General features: G+C 50.8%; 1 protein-coding gene across 3 annotated transcripts in view; it reads left to right on the forward strand.

Annotated features, from left to right (window-relative positions):
• The first annotated feature begins 2,939 nt into the window (after nucleotides 1-2,939).
• Nucleotides 2,940-21,985, forward strand: part of IDE (insulin degrading enzyme) — an 89,860-nt gene continuing 70,814 nt past the window's right edge. The window contains exon 1 of one of the 3 annotated variants that reach the window (XM_029059371.2): nucleotides 2,940-2,964. The gene's annotated coding sequence lies outside the window, so the exon portion shown is untranslated. Of the gene's footprint in view, nucleotides 2,965-9,140; nucleotides 9,236-21,985 lie in introns of those variants that run through there. The other 2 variants (XM_007666085.3, XM_039911475.1) reach the window with 2 other exon arrangements.

Genomic DNA, 21,985 nt, shown 5'->3' on the forward strand with positions numbered 1-21,985 from the left:
GGAGTAGAGGGAGAAGGGGAGCTCAGTCTGGGAAGGCCTCTTGGGGGAGGTGAGTTTGAAGTAGGGTTTTGAAGAGGGAAAGAGAATTAGCCTGGCGGGGATGTGCACCTCATTAAGAAAATAAATGGGGTAATAAATAATATATACAAACGAGCACAGTGCTGAGGGGAGGGGAACGGGGAGGAGCAGAGGGTGGAGGAGGAGCAGAGGGAAAGTGGGGGCTCAGTCTGGGAAGGCCTCTCGGAGGAGGTGAGTTCTCAGTGCTTAGCAAACACTATCATTATTATTACCTCAGCGCCTAGAACAGCGCTTGGCACATAGTATGCGCTTAACAAACGCCATCACTATTATTACTGTCGTCCACGTGGGACGGCCCAATTACCCTGTATCTCCCCCAGCGCTCAGAACAGTGCTTGGCAATAGTATGCACCTAAATACCATACTTATTATTCTCTGTGCCTCAGTTCCCTCACCTGGAAAATGGGGATGAAAAGTGGGAGCCCCACGGGGGCCAACCTGATGAAACCCGTCTCTCCCCTAGCGCTTAGAACAGTGCTTGACACATAGTAAGCGCTCAATGAGTACCATCATCATTATTAGTCGTATTCCCTGTGCCTCAGTTCCCTCACCTGGAAAATGGGGATGAAAAGTGGGAGCCCCACGGGGGCCAACCTGATGAAACCCGTCTCTCCCCTAGCGCTTAGAACAGTGCTTGACACATAGTAAGCGCTCAATGAGTACCATCATCATTATTAGTCGTATTCCCTGTGCCTCAGTTCCCTCACCTGGAAAATGGGGATGAAAAGTGGGAGCCCCACGGGGGCCAACCTGATGAAACCCGTCTCTCCCCTAGCGCTTAGAACAGTGCTTGACACATAGTAAGCATTTAACAAGCACCATTATCATCATCATCATTAGCTTTTTTCTCTGTGCCCCCCCCCCCACCTGCCAAACGGGGATGAAAAGTGGGAGCCGCACGGCTCAGTGGAAAGAGCACGGGCTTTGGAGGCAGAGGTCATGGGTTCGAATCCCGGCTCTGCCACTTGTTAGCTGTGTGACTGTGGGCAAGTCACTTCACTTCTCTGGGCCTCAGTTACCTCATCTGTAAAATGGGGATGAAGACCGTGAGCCCCACGTGGGACAACCTGATTCCCCTCTGTCTACTTCAGCGCTTAGAACAGTGCTCTGCACATAGTAAGCGCTTAACAAATACCAACCCGATGAAGCTCGTCTCTCCCCCAGCGCTTAGGGCAGTGCTTACAGCAGTTAACGAGTCCCACCATCAGCATCCCGGTGGTCGTTATCGAGCAGTGACAAGAAGCAGTGACAGAGAAGCAGCGTGGCTCAGTGGCAAGAGCCCGGGCTTGGGAGTCAGAGGTCATGAGTTTGAATCCCAGCACTGCCACTTGTTAACTGTGGGACTGTGGGCAAGTCACTTCACTTCTCTGGGCCTCAGTGACCTCCTCCGTCAAATGGGGATTAACTGGGAGCCTCCCGTGGGACCACCCGATGACCCCGTCTCTCCCCCAGCGCTTAGAACAGTGTTCTGCACATAGTAAGCGCTTAACAAATACCAACATATTATTATTACGTCACTTCTCTGGGCCTCAGTGATCTCATCTGTAAAATGGGGATGAAGGCTGAGAGCCTCACATGGGGCAACCTGATGACCCAGCACTTAGAACAGTGCTCTGCACATAGTAAGCGCTTAACAAACACCAACATTATTATTCTTCTTCTCTGGGCCTCAGGGACCTCATCTGTCAAATGGGGACGAAGACTGGGAGCCTCCCGTGGGACCACCCGATGACCCCGTCTCTCCCCCAGCGCTTCGAACAGCGCTCTGCACATAGCAAGCGCTTAACAAATACCAGCATTATTATTATTATTCTCTGGGTCTCAGTGACCTCATCTGTCAAATGGGGATGAAGACTGGGAGCCTCACGCGGGACAACCTGATGACCCTGCATCCACCCCGGCGCTTAGAACAGCGCTCTGCACATAGCAAGCGCTTAACAAACACCAACATTATTATTCTTTTTCTCTGGGCCTCAGTGACCTCATCTGTCAAATGGGGATGAAGACTGGGAGCCTCACGCGGGACAACCTGATGACCCTGCATCCACCCCGGCGCTTAGAACAGCGCTCTGCACATAGCAAGCGCTTAACAAACACCAACATTATTATTCTTTTTCTCTGGGCCTCAGTGACCTCATCTGTCAAATGGGGATGAAGACTGGGAGCCTCAGGTGGGACCACCCGATGACTCCGTCCGTCCCCCAGCGCTTAGAACAGCGCTCTGCACACAGTCAGCACCACTACCCACAGGTTGAGGACGGAGGCGTCCTCGCCGGTGGAGCAGGGGTTCGGGGAGGGGGGGCGTCGGACCACGTGGCGGAGGCCTCGGTCGACCAGGCGGCCGGTTGGGAGGGCCGGCGCCTGCGCAGTAGGGCGGGGGCGGCGGCGCAGGCGCAGAGTGGGCGGCGGGCGCGGGAGCGCGCCGGGGCGGTGGGGGCGCAGGCGCAGGGTGGGCGCGGGAGCGCGGGGGCGGCGGCGGCGCAGGCGCAGGGCGGGCGGCGGGCGCGGGAGCGCGCCGGGGCGGTGGGGGCGCAGGCGCAGAGCGGGCGGCGGTAGCGGGAGCGCGCCGGGGCGGTGGGGGCGCAGGCGCAGGGCGGGCGGCGGGAGCGCGGGGCGGTGGGGCGCAGGCGCAGGGCGGCGTCGGGCGGGAGCGCGCCGGGGCGGTGGGGCGCAGGCGCAGGGCGGGCGTCGGGTGAGGGAGCGCGCCGGGGCGGCGCAGGCGCAGGGCGAGCGGCGGACGCGGGAGCGCGCGCGGCGGGAGCGCGGCGGCGGGGCCCGTCCTCCCGCAGCGCGGGGAATGCGGCAGCGCCCGCCGGGCCCGCTGCTGCTGCTGCTGCTCCCCCTCCTCCGCCCCCGCCCCGCCCCGACCCGGGCTCCCACCCTGCGGTAAGCGCTCGGCCGGGGCAGCCGGGGGGGGGGGGGAGGGAGGGGGAGCGGGCCGGTCCTGGCGCCGAGCGAAATCGCGGTGCGGCGGGGGGACGGGGGCAGGACCGGCCTGCCTCGCTGATTTCATTCTTCTTGAAGACCGTCAGCCTCACGTGGGGCGATCTCCTCTCCCCCAGCGCTTAGAACAGGGCTCTGCTCATAGTGAGTGCTACAAATACCAACATTATTATTATTATTATTAAAATGGGGATTAACTGGGAGTCTCACATGGGACAACCTGATGACCCTGTCTCTCCCCCAGCGCTTAGAACAGTGCTCTGCACATAGTGAGCGCTTAGCAAATACCAACATTATTATTATTATTAAAATGGGGATTAACTGTAAATCTCACGTGGGACCACCTGATGACCCTGCCTCTCCCCCAGCGCTTAGAACAGGGCTCTGCTCATAGTGAGCGCTACAAATACCAACATTATTATTATTATTATTAAAATGGGGATTAACTGTAAATCTCACGTGGAACCACCTGAGTTCCCTGGATCTCCCCCAGCGCTTAGAACAGGGCTCTGCTCATAGTGAGCGCTTAGCAAATACCAACATTATTATTATTATTATTAAAATGGGGATTAACTGTAAATCTCACGTGGGACCACCTGATGACCCTGTATCTACCCCAGCGCTTAGAGCAGTGCTCTGCACACAGGAAGCGCTTAACAAATACCAACATTATCATTATTATTTATTAATAATGAAATGGGGATTAACTGTGAGTCTCACGTGGGACAACCTGATCACCCTGGATCTCCCCCAGCGCTTAGAACAGTGCTCTGCACATAGTGAGCGCTTAGCAAATACCAACATTATCATTATTATTTATTAATAATGAAATGGGGATTAACTGTGAGTCTCACGTGGGACAACCTGATCACCCTGGATCTCCCCCAGCGCTTAGAACAGTGCTCTGCACATAGTGAGCGCTTAGCAAATACCAACATTATTATTATTATTTATTAATAATGAAATGGGGATTAACTGTGAGTCTCACGTGGGACAACCTGATCACCCTGGATCTCCCCCAGCGCTTAGAACAGTGCTCTGCACATAGTGAGCGCTTAGCAAATACCAACATTATTATTATTATTAAAATGGGGATTAACTGGGAGCCTCACGGGGGACCACCTGAGTTCCCTGGATCTCCCCCAGCGCTTAGAACAGTGCTCTGCTCATAGTAAGCGCTTAACAAATACCAACATTATCATTATTATTAAAATGGGGATTAACTGGGAGTCTCACATGGGACAACCTGATCACCCTGTCTCTCCCCCAGCGCTTAGAACATTGCTCTGCTCATAGTGAGTGCTTAACAAATACCAACATTATTATTATTATTATTATTAATAAAATGAGGATTAACTGTAAATCTCACGTGGGACCACCTGATGACCCTGTCTCTCCCCCAGCGCTTAGAGCAGTGCCCTGCACACAGGAAGCGCTTAACAAATACCAACATTATCATTATTATTAATAATAAAATGGGGATTAACTGTGAGTCTCACGTGGGACAACCTGATCACCCTGGATCTCCCCCAGCGCTTAGAGCAGTGCCCTGCACATAGTAAGCGCTTAACAAATACCAACATTATTATTATTATTATTATTAAAATGGGGATTAACTGTGAGTCTCACGTGGGACAACCTGATGACCCTGTCTCTCCCCCAGCGCTTAGAACAGTGCTCTGCACACAGGAAGCGCTTAACGGACACCAACATTATGATTATTTTTCTTGCATCACACCCCCCCGAATCCCAGCTCTGCCACTTGTCAGCTGTGTGTCTGTGGGCAAGTCACTTAACTTCTCTGTGCCTCAGTTACCTCATCCGTAAAAATGGGGATTAACTGTGAGCCTCACGTGGGACAACCTGATTACCCTGTATCTACCCCAGCGCTTAGAACAGTGCTCGGCACATAGTAAGCGCTTAACAAATACCAACATAATAATAATCCCCCGGCCGCCCCATCCGGGCCCAGCGAGGGAGGGGAGGGAAGCATCAGGTCCTGGGGGGGACGGGCAGCGTTCAGTAGTATTTATTTATAATAATGTTGGTATTTGTTAAGCGCTTACTATGTGCCGAGCACTGTTCTAAGCATTTATTTATAGTACTTATCGAGCGCTCGCTAGTTGCAGAGCACTGCGCTTGGAACGGACAGATCGGCAATCATCATCACGATGGTGTTTGTAAAGCGATCACTATGGGCAGAGCCCTGCATTAAGCGCTTGGAACGGACAGAGCGGCAATCATCATCATAATTATAGTATTTATTGAGCGCTGATTATGTGCAGAGCCCTGCACTAAGCGCTTGGAACAGACAGATCGGCAATCATCATCATAATTATAGTATTTATTGAGCGCTGACTATGTGCAGAGCACTGCGCTTGGAACGGACAGATGGGCAATCATCATACTTATGGTATTTGTTAAGCGCTTACTATGTGCAGAGCACTGCACTAAGCGCTTGGAGTGGACAGATCGGCAACCTTATCATTATGGTATTTGTTAAGCGCTTACTATTCAGTCAATAGTATTTATCGAGCGCTCACTATGTGCAGAGCACTGCACTTGGAACGGACAGATCGGCAATCAGCATCATGATGGTGTTGGTAAAGCGATCACTATGGGCAGAGCACTGCACTGAGCGCTTGGAATGGACAGATCGGCAATCAGCATCATTATGGTATTTGTTAAGCACTTACTATTCATTCAATAGTATTTATTGAGCGCTTACTATGGGCAGAGCACTGCACTAAGCGCTTGGAATGGACAGATCGGCAACAGAATCGGCAATCATCATCATCATGATTATGGCATTGGTTAAGCGCTTACTGTATTAAGCGCTTGGAATGGACAGATCGGCAATCATCATCTTAGTTATGGTATTTGTTAAGCACTTACTATGGGCAGAGCACTGGACTAAGCGTTTGGATTGGACAGGTCGGCAGTCATCATTATAGTTATGGTATCTGTTAGGCGCTTACTATGGGCAGAGCACTGGACTAAGCGTTTGGAATGGACAGATCGGCAGTCATCATCATAGTTATGGTATTTGTTAGGCGCTTACTATGGGCAGAGCACTGGACTAAGCACTTGGAATGGACAAATCGGCAATCATAATTATGGTATTTAAGCGCTTACTATGTGCAGAGCACTGTCCTAAGCGCCGGTGGAGTTACCGGGTAGTCAGATTGTCCCACGTGGGGCTCACATTTTTTAATCCCCGTTTTTCCAGATGAGGTAACCGAGGCCCAGAGAAGTGAAGTGACTTGCCCAAGGTCACACAGCAGGCAAAGGGCGGAGTCGGGATTAGAACCCACGACCTCTGACTCCCCAGCCCAGGCTCTTGCCAGTGAGCCACGCTGCTGCTCCGTCGCCTGGTGTGGCTACAGCCCGGGCCTGGGAGTCGGAGGTCATGGGTTCCCATCCCGGCCCCGCCGCTTGGCTGCTGTGTGACCTTGGGCAAGTCACGTCACTTCTCTGGGCCTCGGTGACCTCATCTGGAAAATGGGGATTGAGATCGGGAGCCCCACGTGGGCCAGGGGCTGTATCCAACTCAGTCTGCTTGTGTCCAGCACTTAGTACAGTCCCTAAGCACTTCCCAGATACTATCGTTAATTATCCTTCGCTAAGCACTTACTATGTGCCAGTCGGTGGGGGGAAAGGGATCCGTAAAACACAGCAGCGCGGGCTCTGGGCGGTCCTGTCCTCTGGGTGCGGGGCACTGTACTAAGCGCCCGCTTGACCGGATTCGTAATAATAACGATGGTGATCGTATTTGTGAAGCGCTTACTCTGTGCCAGGCCCCGTTCTGAGCGCTGGGGTAGATACAAGGTAATCAGGTGGTCCCACGTGGGGCTCACAGTCTTTATCCCCATTTTACAGATGAGGGAACTGAGGCACAGAGAAGTGAAGTGACCGGCCCAAGGTCACACAGCTGACAAGTGGCGGAGCTGGGATTAGAACCCGTGACCTCTGACTCCCAGGCCCGGGCTTTTTCCACTGAGCCACGCTCTACAAGGTAATCAGGTTGTCCCACGTGGGGCTCGCAGTCTTCATCCCCATTCTACCGGTGAGGTAACCGAGGCACAGAGAAGTCAAGTGACTGGCCCAAAGTCACCCAGCGGACGGGTGGCGGAGCCGGGATTCGAACCCGCGGCCTCCGACTCCCAAGCCCGGGCTCTTTCCACTAGGCCGCCCCGGGAAGAGGGTCGCGGTAGACCTCAGTGGGCTTCTTTTTCTCACAGCGCTGCCCTTTCCGCCTAGTAAGGCACATGGTAGCGAAAACGTGTTTCCCAGTTCTTCCCCGCGTTCTATCCAGAGTGGGCCGTGCCTCAGTTACCTCATCTATAAAATGGGGATGAAAACCGTGAACCCCGTGTGGAACATGATCTGTGTCTTTCCTGATTGATTAGCTTGTATCTGCTCCAGCGCTTCGTACAGTGCCTGGCACATGGTAAATGCTTAACAAATACCATTTAAAAAAAAAAAATCCCTGCTTTCGGGCAGAATTAAGTGCAACCCCAAGATACCCAGGAGTCAGCATCTCTTCTCTCGTCGCCCATCCTAACCAGGCTGAAAGAGTGCAGCCCAGGAGAGCCTAGTGGGAAGAGCACGGACCCGGGTTCTAATCCCCGGTCCGCCACTTGCTCGCTGTGCGAATCTGGGCACTGAACTCCGCCGTGCCTCAGTTTCCTCACCTGTAAAAATGGGGATTCAGGGCCTCTTCTCCCTCCTACTTAGACTGCGAGGCCCATGGAGGACAGGGACTGTGGCCCACCCGATCAGTTGGGATCTACGCCAGCGCTTAGAACGATGTTTGACCCACAGTCAGCACTTAACAGATACTATTAAAACAAACAAAAAAAATCCTCTGTGCTCGGGACCACAGCCTAGGCCTCGAAACTTCTCGGTGCCATTTTAGGTTGCCAGTCCAGTGTGGAATCCAGGAGACCTGTGCCCTGGAGGCAGCGATTAAAATGCAGCTCTCTCTAAGCAAAATGTCTGGAACCACCCCCTGAACCTTAGTCTGCCAATCTGTAGCCCGGTGACTCTGAGCCCTCCTTCTTATTCCCGCCTCTCTTTCGTGGTAGGATTTAGCTTTCGGGCCGTCCGCCGGCGTTCTCGTCGTCAGCGGCATTTACTGAGTTTCTGTTTGCCCGGAGTATTGGATCAGAGGCCCTTGGGAGCTTGGGAAAATAAACAACCAGAGTAGAAGGCAAAGTCCTGCCTCCGTGGACTTTACTGTGGGGACGGGCCATCGGGCACAGGGTACGGATATACAATAGGAACAAGTGTGAGACCAGAGATGAAAATAATAATAAAAAAAAAACAGGAGGCAGTTAAATAAAATACAAAGCCAGGTACGCGTGAGTATCAAGGGTGGCCGATGGGCTTACCGGGGAAGTTGGCTTTTTTTAGAGGGAGGGAGAGTGGAGTGTGGAATGAGATGCAGTTAGATTACCTAGGGAAGGGATGTAGTTGGAAAAGAGTGGGTAGTTAAGTGAGCGGTGGCTGGGGGAACATCCGAAAGGCAGTCTTTGGGAATTTTTGTCTCATCCCTTTCTCGCTACGCCCCCAGCTCACGCCCTTCTCCCTAGCTAACCTTCTTCTGGGTCTCATTCTTCATGCGGGTCTCCAAAGGCCCGTGCCCTTTCCCCACCTGCAAAGCCTTTCTCCGAAGCCAGCGTCTCCGGGAGCGACTCCCCAGCTGGTCAGGACCTCCTCCGTCCTGGCTCCTGCTCAACCACCTTAGTGTCATGTGATTATCCGGTTAGTACTGTCCATTTATTTAACTCCCTCCTCTTGCCCTTAGACCGTCTGTTCGGCAATATCCGAACTCTCTCCGGCGCTTAACGCGGGACTCCGCAGGCAGTAATCGCTGAGTAAAAACCACCGATTGAGGAGAGCCAGTAACTATGGGGGAGAGCCTTGAAGCCGAGGCATCTTTGATGCGGAGGGAGATAAGCGACCGTGGGAGAGAAGAGAGTGATATTTCGGGAAGGGGATCCAGGAGGCCGTCTCAAGCGTGGGGAAATGGGGAAAGGCTGGAGGCAGCAACTCTGGCAAGGAGGTCGATGGGCTAATCTCGTCAAGAAATGGCCATTATTTTGAACCAGGTGGTGGCTCTTTGGGCGGTGAGGAGCCGTGACACGCCTTTGAGGAGAAATCGCCGGGTTTTAACCGCGAGTCGTTCGTGAGAGCAGAGTGGTGTGAGGAGGTGAGGTTACCGAGGTTGCGGGTTTCAGGCACAGAGATGGTGCTAATGTTTCTCTGTATTTTTTTTTTCCCTATGGTATTTGTTAATTGCCTGCTAGGTGCCAGGCACAGTACTAAGCGCCGAGGTAGATCAGGTTGAACCCAGTCCCCCTCCCACATGGGGCTCGCCGTCGTCATCCCTATTTTACAGATGAGGTAACCGAGGCCCGGAGAAGTGAAGTCTCTCCCAAGGTCACGCAGGGGACTCCCGGGCCCCCGCCATATCCACCAGGCCACGCTACATCTCGGGAAGCAACGTTGTCAGGGGAGATGGGGAAAATTGGGAGGAGGAAGCGGGGGAATGGGGAGGGTTGGGGTGCGCTGCATAGAGATGGTAGCTGTGGCCATGTGAATACTAGAACAGCGCTTCGCACATAGTAAGCGCTTAACAAATGCCACTGTAGTAATGATGGTAATCATTAAGCGCTTACTACGTGCCGGGCACCATACTGAGCTCCGGGTCGGGTACAAGTAAATCAAGTTGGACACAGTCCCGGTCCCACCTGGGGCTCACAGTCTCAATCCCCATTTTGCTGATGAGGTAACGGAGGCCCGGAGAAGTGAAGCGACGTGCTCAAGGTCACGGAGCGGACGAGCGGCGGCGCTGGGATTAGAACCCGTGACCTTCCGTCTCCCAGGCCCGCGCTCTCTCGGCTACGTCGTGATAAACTCCCCACTGTAAAAGAAAGGTCCGGGGAAGAGAGGGGCAAGAGGAGCCAGCCAGAGCAACCGATGAAGCTGTTGGAGAGCTAGGAGAGCAACGGGGACATCAGAGCCAGAAGGTCCTGGGTTCTAATCCCGGCTCTTGCCACGTGTCTGCTGGGTGACCTTGGGCAAGCCACTTCACTTCTCTGGGCCTCAGTGGCCCCATCTGTAGAATGGGGATTCACAGCGTGAGGGGGACGGGCACTGTGTCCAACCTGATTAACTTGTACCTACCCCAACCCTTTGGACAGTGCTGGGCACGTAGCAAGGGCTTAACAAGTACCATTATTATTATTATTACGAGCTAGTATCAGTCGGAGGAGGCGGTGACAGCCCGTGGTGTTGAAGGCGACCATGGGGTCTCGGTGGATTAGGACAGAGCAGGGTCCATTGGACGGAGGTAGGAAGGAGGTTAATGGTGACTTGGAAGAGTGCAGTGCAGAGGGCAAAAACCCGATTGGAGTCGGTCAGAAAGAGAGCGGGGGAGAGGAAGCGAAGGCGGTGGGGTGCTATCCGGAGGATCCAGAGAGGGTTTTTGAAAACAGGGGAGCATGTTTGAAGGCAGAGGGGAAGAAGCCATCTGTGAGAAGGAGATTGAAGATAGTGGGGAGGAGGAGAAGGAGGGAGGGAACAAGTATTTTTAAGGGATGAGAGGGAATGGGGTCAGAGGCAAGGGGAGAGGAAATAGAACGGAATAGAGGAGGGGGGGGTGGTGAAGACTTGAAAAAAGTTCAGGGAAGGACAACCAGGTGACGAACAAGACTGCAGCTCGAAAGAAACAGACCGAGCGGGGCCATGCCTGCAAAGAATCATAAATGGCAGATCTCCAGACTGGAAGCTCTTTGTGGGCAGACGACGTCAGACCAGACACTGGGGACGTTGGGGAGCAGCTGGCCACGCTGCAGTCTCCCATCGCGCGGATGACAGACGAGCCCCGGGGCTGCGACTTCAGGACTGAGATGAACCTGCGCAGAGGAGTTGTTAATAGTATCAGTGATTTCTTCAAACCCCACCCGCATCCTCTTGTCTCTGCCGGTCCTGTTCGCGTCAGGGGAAGACGGGGCAGCTTCGACCCGTTTGTTCTCCGCTCGTCAGGTTGGACACGGGCCCCGGCCCAAGTGGGGCTCACAGTCTTAATTCCCGTTTGACAGCTGAGGCCCAGAGAAGTAAAGTGACTTGCTCGAGGTCACACAGCAGATGGGCGGAGCTGGGATTAGAACCCAGTTCTTGTTGTAATGTAGTCTCCCAAGCGCTCAGTATGGCACTCTGCACGCGGTAAGTACTCGATAAATACCGTCGATGATCTCCATTTGGTTGATGGGGTGTCCTTTGAGAAGCAGCGTGGCGTAATCGATAGACCCTAGGAGTCAGAAGGTCATGGGTTCCAATCCCGGTGTTGCCACTTGTCTGCTGTGTGTGACCTTGGGCGAGTCACTTCACTTCTCTGGACCTCAGCTACCCCATCTGTCAAATGGGGATTGCGACTGCGAGGCCCACGTGGGACAGGGACTGTGTTCAACTCGATTTGCTTGTATCCAGCCCAGCGCTTAGTCCATACATAGTAAGCACTCACCAGATACCATTGTCATCATTGAAGGTGGGCGGGTTCTAAACAGAAGAAAACACTCACCCAGCGGGCGATAAACTGATGGTATTCATATGCATTGGAAATATCAGTAAATCCTAAAAGCTTAGCTAAATTCCCCGATGCTAAATTCACGGTAAGTTAGTAGAGAGAAAGGGTTATAGAGGTTGTGGACCTCCATTGCTGGTTCTTCCCAGGGTCCTGGAGCCAGAATTTGGACAGGATGGGCCACAGTGCGACTGACATCCAGTGACACTGCTTATGGCCTTTTCAGTTTTTAGGTAAGCAAAGTTTCCTCGGTTTTGCAACTGAGAGATAGCCTTACCAAGACACTGGGGGATTTCCTTCTGTACTGTATGGGTGCCAGAGATAGGAAATGCCTGCTTAAAAATAATGCTTGTTAATTCGGAGGTTTAAATAACCACGGGTGGACCTCAAGACTCAGTTCTGGCTCCCCTTCTCTTTCCGATCGACACTGACTTCATCCTTTCCCTCTGTTTCAGTTACCATCAACTCCCAAGTCTACCTCAGTAGCCCCCGCTTAATAATAATTATGATATTTAAGTGCTTGCTCTCTGCCAGGCACTGTACTAAGCACTGGGGAGCTCAGGTTGGACCCATTTCCCTGTCTCACGTGGGGCTCACAGTCTTAATCCCCATTTTACAGATGAGGTCACCGAGGCCCAGAGAAGCAAAGTGACTTGCCCGGGGTCACACAGCAGAGAGTGGCGGAGCCGGGATTAGACCTCAGTTCCTTCCGATACCCAGGCCCGGACTCTTTCCACTACATCACGTTGCTTCTCTATTCTCTCTGTTGCCCGAATCGTTTTCCTGTGACATTGTTTTATGCACATATACCCCCTCCTCAAATGGTTCATTCTTCTCTCTGTCAGGCAGAAACTCCTGACCATTGGTTTTAAAACCCTCAAACACCTCTCTCCCCTGCTTGTTCTTGCCCTTCTCGCACTGTATGCTTTACTCCTCTCAAGACCCTTTTCCACCCTGGCCATCATCTCTCTCTTTTTTTTAAAATGGTATTTGTTAAGTGCTTACTGTGTGACAGGCGCCGGGATAGATATGAGGTAATCAGGTTGGACAAAGTCCGGGTCTCGGTCGTAACCTCCATTTTACAGATGAGGTAACTGAGGCACAGGGAAGCAGAGTGACTTGCCCAGGGTCACCCAGCCCACAAGTGGTGGAGGGAGGGTTAGAACCCAGGTTATTCTGACTCCCAGGCCCTCCCCCTGTGGCTTTGATTTCGTGTTCCTCGCTGCCAACCTCTTGCTCATGCCCTCTCTCCTCCCGCTGGGAATCCCATCCCCTTCACATCCCTGTTCTCCCCATCTTGGAGGCTTGCTGTAACCACACCTCCAGGAGGCTTTCCCTGATTCCCCGGATGAAACGTTGATCGGTCCTGATGCATTTATAGGCAGGGCGAGCCTTTCATTAGCAATTGAGGAAAAGTCTTGAAAACACAAATGGACTATACTAAACGACTTTTTTTTTTCTTGGAAGAAGCGGAGTTAGTCCAAATGATTTGAAGGTAGGGGAATTGCCAGGCTTGTTTTCCGAGCACGGACCTGGCCACAAAGGAATTTTTTATAATTGGTATTTGTTGAGCGCTTACTATGTGCCAAGCACTGCTCTGAGTGCTGGGTTAGATACAAGTTAATCAGGTCGGACACAGTTCATGGGGCTCACAGTCTAAGTAGGCAGGAGAACAGGTATTGAATCCCCAATTTATAGATGAGGAAACTGAACCACAGAGAAGTTAAGTGACTTGCCCAAAGTCACACAGCAGGCAGTTGGCAAAGCCGGGTTTAGAACCTAGGTCCTCTGACTCCCGAGCCCGTGCTCTTTCCACTAAGGCACACTGCTTTTTAAGTCACTTTTTGGTTAGACTATTGTAAGAAATTACTATGTATAATTGACATGTATTGATCAATCAGTGGTATTTATTAAGCACCTACTGTGGGCAGAGCACTGTGTTCAGCACTAGAAATGCAGTACAGTAGAGTAGGTAGATATGATCCCTGCCCACAAGAGGTTATAGTTTAATCTGGGAGACAGATATTAAAATAAATCGCAGATGGATTTTTACAGACGTGCTGTGGGGGTGGGTGAGAATCAATTGCACAGGGCTGAAGCGATGCAGAAGGGAAGGCAAATGGGGAAGTGAGAGGGCTTAGAGAAGCCCACTTGGAGAAGATGTGATTTTTTAGCAGGGCTTTGAAGTGGGGAGAGTGGTGGTCTGGGTCCGAAAGGGGAGGGGGCGATCCAGACCAGGAGGAGGAGGTGGGTGAGGGGGCGGCGGTAAGGAAGACGAGATCAAAGGACGGTGATCGGGCTGGTGTTAGAGGAGCGGAGTGTAAAGGTTGCGTGGTAGTAGGAGGAGATCAGCAAGGTGAGGCAGGAGGGGGTGAGCTGATCGAGCGCCTTCAAGCCAGTGGCAGGGAAAACCGTTGGATGTGGAGATAGTCGGGCTGAGAAAGTTGGAGACTGGAGGTCCTCAAGGGGCTCCTACGTAAGATGCTAAGGAGGAAGCAGGCGAAGGGGGGAAGAATCAGAGAATGAGAAGGAATTCTTGTTGAATTGTACTTTCCAAGGGCTTAGGACAGGCTCTCTGCCTACAGAAAGCGCTCAATAAATACGATTGAATGAATGAATAAGGGCTCACCTGAAAGAGAAGAATTGGGGAACGATGCCGAAGCAGCCAAGACCCTGATGCTGCTGATTCGAAAGGTTCTGGCTCCGATCGGTCAGTGGTATTCATTGAGCACTGTAATAATAATTGTAATAATTATAGTATTTGGTAAGCCCTTATTATGTACCAAGCACTGTTCTAAGCTCTGGGGTAGATACAAGTTAATCAGATTGGACACAGTCCCTGTCCCACATGGGGCTCACACTCTTAATCCCCGTTTGACAGGTGAGGGGACTGAGGTACAGAGAAGTCAAGTGACTTGCCCCAGGTCACACGGCAGACAAGTGGCGGAGCTGGGATTAAAACCCAGGTCCCCTGACTCCCAGGCCCGGGCTCTTTACTAAGTACTCGGGAGAATATAGTACAGTGTTGTGTTTTTTTTTAAAAGGCATTAGGCGTTTACTCTTCCAGGCACGCTACTGAGTTCTGGGTAGGTACAAACTAATTGGATTGGACACAATTCATGGCCCACGTGGGGCTCACAGTCTAAATCTCCATTTTCAGATGAGGTAACTCAGGCACAGAGAATTCAAGTGACTTGCCCAAGGTCACACAGCAGACAAGTAGCAGAGCTGAGATTAGTACCCGGATCTTTCTGACTCACTAGGCCATCCAGCTTCCCTGTTGGTAGACACGTTCCCTGCCCACAATGAGCTTCTAGTCCGGAGATTCTGATTCTAGTTCCGAAGGCCGCCAGACTTGCCCCAAGGAAGGCACCGGCTTCAGGTCTGGGTTCTGGTTTTCCCTCCCCTACTGACAGTCCCAGCCTCAACTCAAGTTTGAGTGGTTCGAACAGGCCAGAAGGGAAGTGAGTTAGCCACCAGTTGGGGCATGGCAGCAATAATAGTAATAACTATGGAATTTCTTAAGCGCTTACTATGTGCCGGGCACTGTTCTAAGGGACAGGAACATGTGCCCTTAATTCGCCTTTGAGAGAGACTGTTGAAGCAGACAGGTTTACCACCGTGCATGTTTACACGATGAACTTAGCCTAAGTCGCGACAGGACTATTAAGAAATGTTCTTCCAGCGTCGTGGGGCTGTCCGTATTTGCTTGCCATGTCCTGTCCAAAGAAGCCATTCTCTGCCTGCTCATGGCACCAGACCGCCGATGCGTGCCGCAGTGCAAGTTCTTCAAGGGACTAAGGGAGCATTTTAAACCGGGCGAAAGACTTTGGAGACTTTCTCGGTCTCCTCTCTGAGAAGATAGGATCGTAGCCAAGTGAGGGGTTCGTCTGAGGTGAATGGTCAGGTGAAGAGAGCGGAAGTTGGGGAGGAAGGGTCTGAAATTTTCAGAGAATTAACCAGTGGGAAAGGACCTCAGTAGATCATCTTTGTCTGTCATCTCTCCCTTCCTTGAGAAGCAGCCTGGCTTAGTAGAAAGAGCCCGGGCTTGGGAGTCAGAGATCGTGGGTTCTAATCCCCGCTCTGCCACTTGTCAGCTATGTGACCTTGGGCCAGTCAGTTCACTTCTCTGTGCCTCAGTTCCCTCCCTCATGGGGGATTAAGATTGTGAGCCCTATGTGGGACAACCTGATTACCTTGTATCTACCTCAGCGCGTAGACAGTGCTTGGCACATAGTAAGCCCTTAACAAATACCATCGTTATCATTATTACTGGGGTGCCACAAAAACCATTCCTCCATGAAAGCGTTCGCAAATGGGGCCGAAACCCTAAGCGCATCGCTCTTTTCAGCTGCTTAGCCCGGAGGCTTAGCACTTGCCGTCTTTAGCGTTCTCTTCCGTTTGTTCTCCACCCGTAGGTGGGTTTCGGTTTGTCCTGTCACCTGCATTCGTTGGCAGTCTCACGAAGAATAGGGAACATGTCGCTCTTCTTCCCCCACAGCATCAAGGAGCTGGTTGGTGATGAGCTGGTGAAGCCCCTCAGGCAGACACACACAGGTTCAAGATAAAATCAGATATTGGCAAGATATTGGCAGCTTCTTTGGATGTGTCAGTTTGGGGGAGGGCTAAGGATGTGGGGCCTGGGGGATGCCCTGGCTATCGCCGAGATGATGTTGCCTTTCCTAGAGCTCTTGGGTTTTGTGATGCCTCTGTCTTTTCCTTCTGCCACCCCTGGGTCTTACGGCTTGCCAGTTTTTGTTTCTTTTTTTAAATTATACTTGTTAAGCGCTTACTATGTGTGAGGCACTCTATTAAGCTGTGGGGTAGATACAAGCTAATCCCCTCATGGAGCTCACAGTTTTAATCCCCGTTTTACAGACGAGGTAACTGAGGCCCAGAGAAGTGAAGTGACCTGCCCAGGATCACACAGCAGACAAGTGGTGGAGTCACAATTAGAACCCAGATCCCTCTGACTCCCAGGCCTGGGCTCTACCCAGTGAGCCACGCTGCTTCCCCTGTTGAGGTCCAGGCGAAAAAGAACTGTGGCAGGAGGGGGTAGGATTATGGTGAGGAGCTCGAGGTGGTGCCAGAGCCAGATGGACCTGCTCTGTCAGGAGTTTCATTTTGTCCTTACCGAATGTCCTTATGTCGTAGAGGCCATTTTTCTAATTTATTGAAGCCCCTTTAAATTTCAAGGCTGTTATTGTTATTATTGTTGTTGTCATTATTATTGTGTTAAGCGCTTATCATGTGTCAAGCACTGTCCTAAGCGCTGGGTTTTATACAATTTAATCAGGTTGGCCACAGTTCCTATGCCATATAGGGCTCACAGTCTAAGTAGGAGAGAGAACGGGTAGGGAATCCTCATTTTCCAAATGAGGAAACTGTGGCCCAGAAAATTGAAGAGACTCGCCCAGGGTCACACAGCAGGCAAACGGAGGGGTTCGGTTAGAACCCAGGTCTTCTGACTCCCAGGCCTTAGCTGTTCGTACTGGTCATGCTTCAGTCCGCCAATCGATTGTATTTATTGAGCACTTACAGTGTGCAGAGTTTGCTAAGCAATGGGGAGAGTACAGTATACCAGTCTAAAAGACACGTTCCCTGCCCACAATGAGCGTACAGTCTAGAGGGGTTGACAGACATGAATATCCCTAAAATTAGAGATATGTATGTAAGTGCTGTGGGGCTGGGAGGGGATGAATAAAGGGAGCAAGTCAGGACAGAGCAAAAAGGAGTGGGAGAAGAGGAAAGGGGGCCTTAGTCAGGAAAGTCCTCTTGGAGGAGATGCGCCTTCAATAAGGCTTTGAAGTTGGGAAGAGTCGTTGTCGGATTTGAGGAGGGAGGGCGTTCCAGGCCAGAGGCAGGACGTGGGAGAGAGGTCGGCAGCGAGATAGATGAGATCGAGATACGGTGAGAAGGTTAGCCTTAGAGAAGCCACGTGTGCAGCGAGATGAGGTAGGAGGGGGCAAGGTGAAGGAGGGCTTTAAAGCCGATGGCAAGGAGATGCTCCTTCTGAAATGTTAGCAGCTCCACCCAATTAAACATCCCTGATGAGCTCACCCTCAGTTCTGTCATCCAGATCACTGGCAAAGGAGCTAAATAATTGCCTTCAGGGTCACCCCACCTGCTGAGGTGATGCTGAGCCACAGGTAGCCACTGGCTACCTCAGCCCGTGTACCTGTCAAAGCCTACCACCGCCAAGACCAAGATACCCAAGACTTTGGGTATCCACCCATTCAGGGGACTAGCTCGGTTTGCTGACCAGAGGGTCCCAGGGCCGAACGCTAACGTCGGTGACCTCGTCCGCTGCTTAGTTAAATCAGCCAGTGGGATTGGTAGGAATGACTAGCAGAGCTTTGCAGTAGTTAGATTGTGTTGACAGCAGAGAGTAAGGATGGGTTATCGTTGACCCACCCCAATTAGAATTAACGATCCCTCGCCCACTCCATTTTCGAGCCGCCTTGCCTAATGAATACCTTTAAATTCTGCAGGAGATTGGGCAACCTCTCTGGGCAGGGATGATGACTGTCCCGTCGAGAATACCCACAGTCCTCCCACCTTTTCAGTTTAAAAATCTTTTAGTCAGTATAGTACAATATAATCTCCGACGGTTCAGCAGATACTTGTTGACCAGTTGACTGACCTGCTCACCGGTGATGGTCAAAAATGGCCACCCAACCTCCCGCCCCATCTCCCCACATCCTCTGTTGGAATGATCCTGGATGGCAGCCTCCATTCTGGATCTCCAAGCGGATTAGGAGCCAGTAAAGAATCTAGGTTCGGCCTCCCCCGGCCCGGAGGAGGAACTTGTCTGCATTTCCCTCAAGTCAGTTGAAAACGTCAAACGACCCCAGGTCCTCTCTGACTCAGCCTGGCCTAAAGCCAATACTTCTCTATCTTCCCTTTTCAAGAAAATTAAACACCAGGCTTCCCCGGAACTATCTCCCCTCACGTCTCCTTCCTGCCAACTGACATGTAGCTGGGAGTCGTTTTAACCTCCGGTAGTAGGGATTGTCACATCCCCCTTGACATCTCTGTGCGGAAGGAGAAAGGGAATTCCAAAGGGAGTCGATTCATTTTAGACCAGCTCTCTGCGTAAAGATCACTGGGAGGTCTGTTGCCCATCTTCTGTTGATTGTATATGGGATTGTTCTTGTTATTTGTGTGAGGAGTTGATTTAGAGTGAAGAGCCCAGTAGGGCGTATGATCTAGGCCATTTGGGAGATTTCGGAAGAAGGTGGGTCCAAGTCTAGGACTCCCTAGTTGGGAGTTTGGGTGTGGTGCCGTTTTTTGTTGTTCGAGAGGGCTTGTTTACTTTGCCATGTTCACACTCGAGGGAGTCGCTGTTGAAAGGGGTGTTGGTCGTGCGAGTTTTGACATCTGGCAGTTCCACAGAAAAATGCTCTCCTTCCCAATATTGACTGTGTCACATTTATTTTTAAAGACAATTATGGGCCCTGATAAGTAGTAGTTACACCATCCAGTCAGGCATAGTGGACAGAGCATGGGCCTGGGAGTCAGAAGGTCATGGGTTCTAATCTGTCTGCCGTGTGACCTCGGGCCAGTCACTTTGCTTTTCTGGGCCTCAGGTACCTCATCTGTAAAATGGAGATTGAGACTGTGAGCCCCACATAGGTCAGGGTCCACGTCTAACCTGATTTGCGGGTATCCATCCCAGTGCTTAGGACAGTGCCTGGCACATAGTAAGCGCTTAAATGCTATAATTATTATTATTATTGTTGTTATTAAGCGTGACCCTTTCTGCTACATTTATTCCTTTTGATACTGATTTGCTTGCTTTAATGCTTGCCTATGTGTAGATATTGTTCTTTGCTAGGGTTATTTATAGGCCTCACAAGGAATTTAGATGATGGGCATGAGAAGAGATTCCAGGAGTGAGATTCCCCTGCTGTGTCAGATCTTGGAGAAAAAAGATCCCTTTTTGTACAGTCGGGTGTAAGACTCAAAGGGTAGGGTAATGAGCAGGCTCCTTTTTCTTAAAGAGGTTTTTGAGAGAGAGCGTCTGAGAGAGAGCGTCGGTGGCTTTTTAATTGGATTTCATTAATCTTGCAGATAATAATAATAATAATGTAGTTGTTAAGCATTTACTATCTACTATGCTTGCTAAATAGCATAGATACTGTTTCTATTTTGGACGAACTATGAGATGGTTTGCCTTGACATTGTTATCTGTTGTGTTTACTATGTGCCAAGCACTGTACTAAGCACTGGGGTAGGTATAAGATATTCAGGTCCCTCATGTGGCTCACAGTCTAAGTAGGAAAACAGGTATTGAATCGCCATTTTGCAGATGAGGAACCTGAGGCACAGAAAAATGAAGGGACTTGCCCAAAGTCACACAACAGACGAGTGGCGGAGTTGGGATTAGAACGCAGGTTCTCTCACTGATTAGGAAATTCTGATGTTACCGGATGCAGATGGAGTAGAAATTATAATAGAGTTGTCTTTTGGTTAGAGGATGGCAGTTAATTAATCGTGTTTATTGAGCACTCACTGTGTGAAGAGCACTGTACTACCCTTTGAGTACAGAACCCCAGAATGATCGGGCATGCTAGTGTGATGTGAAAGAAATGCCATGCAGCTGTTTCATTGATCTTGGAATCCTTGATTTTTCACCAGATAGAACTGGGTGAATGAAAAGCCCCGAACTCTCTTACTTTTTATCTTCAATTCTTTGTCAGCTTTACGAGGCCTTCTTTTGTAGATTTCTAAGTACACCCCTCTATTTTGATACCACATCCTACTCAGAAGACAGGTGTTTAAATAGGGAAAGCAGCAGCGCTTAGAACAGTGATTGGCACATCTTAAGCGCTTAATAGTTACCGTAATTATTATTATTATAAGGACAGAAGTTCTGTGGGGGTGAGAGGAGGGTCAATAGGGGGACAGACCCCAAATAGGGTATTCAGTCTCCACCTCCAGTCTGTAAATTCCATGAGGGAAGGGATGATGGCGTCCCTCCTACCAACTTTTTTGAATTGTATAAGAACACGGGCCTAGGGGTCAGAGGACCTGAGTTCTAAATCCACTCTGCTAACTTCCTGCTGTGTGACCTTGGGCAAGTGACTTAACTTCTCCCTGCCTCACTTTTCTCATCTGGAAATTGGGGATTCACTGCCTGTTCTCACTCCATTACACTGTGAGCGCCATATGGGAAAGGGACCCGATTAACTTGTATCTTTCCCAGCGCCTAGGACGGTGCCTGAAACATAGTAAGCATTTAATAAATACCATTATTATGCATTCATTCAATCACATATACTGAGTGCTTACTGCGCTTGGGAGAATACAGTACAATAATCAACAGACACGTTCCCTGCCCTTCTAACGTGTAGAAGGGGATGCCTCCAAGTCCATACTGCACAAGAGTAAGGCGCTCAATAAATGCCATTGATTGAAGCTCAATTCTTCCAGTCTCCAGATATTTCCCTGATAATGCCGGGGCCTTTGAAAGAAGTGTTTGACTGTCAGGCAATGGGATCGGTTATTAGATCGCGGCTTCCCAGGTGCAGATATTGCTCAAAATTTCCGGAGATGGAGAACTTCACAATAATAGTCCGTTTGCAGGGTCACACTCTATATTCATTCAGTCGTATTTATTGAGCACTTACCCTGTTTAGAGCACTGTACGAAGAGCACGGGAGAGTACAATGCAACAACGGTAACGGCCCCGGTTGGTGGTTGAGGCTCTTCGGTCGGAAATCTCCGACGGTGCGCCTCTGTCCGGAAGGAGCAATGAATTAATCGTATTTATTGAGCGCTAACTGCTTGCAGAGCACCAGAGTAAGAGCTTGGAATATGGCTAAGGCAAGGCCCAAGGGAATTCTGTCTGCTACAGAGCTAAATCTAGCCAGCCTTGGTAGACCGAAGCTATTTTGGGAAGGTAATTGGTTTTTATTTATTTATTTATTTCAAATTGCACTCTAATAGTATTTTCAGTCTTGCGGAAGCAGGTTGACGTTCGGAAGATACCGGCCGAGCGTGTATAGAGAGGGTAAAGCCGTGCTTGTTTGAAAAGATTCCCAATTGGTGTTGCAGCGGCATAAACACAGATTATTCGGGCAGTGGTAATTTACTGAATGGCTATTTTGCGGAGAGCACTGTATGATACATAATTTCTAAGGGCAGTCAAAGAAAATTATATACATATATATACAGACGTGCACGTAAGTAGCAGCGTGGCCTAGTGGAAAGAGCGCGGGCTGGAGAGGCTGAGGACCTGGGTTCTAAACCCGCCTCTGCCGAATGCTTGCGGTGTGACCTTGGGCAAATCACTTAACTTCTCTGTGCCTCAGTTCTCCTCTTCTCTCTCCCACTTAGATTGTGAGCTCCCACTTAGATTGTGAGGACAGG

The sequence above is a fragment of the Ornithorhynchus anatinus genome, chromosome 3 (assembly GCF_004115215.2).
Source record: "Ornithorhynchus anatinus isolate Pmale09 chromosome 3, mOrnAna1.pri.v4, whole genome shotgun sequence".
NCBI classification, from domain to species: domain Eukaryota; kingdom Metazoa; phylum Chordata; class Mammalia; order Monotremata; family Ornithorhynchidae; genus Ornithorhynchus; species Ornithorhynchus anatinus.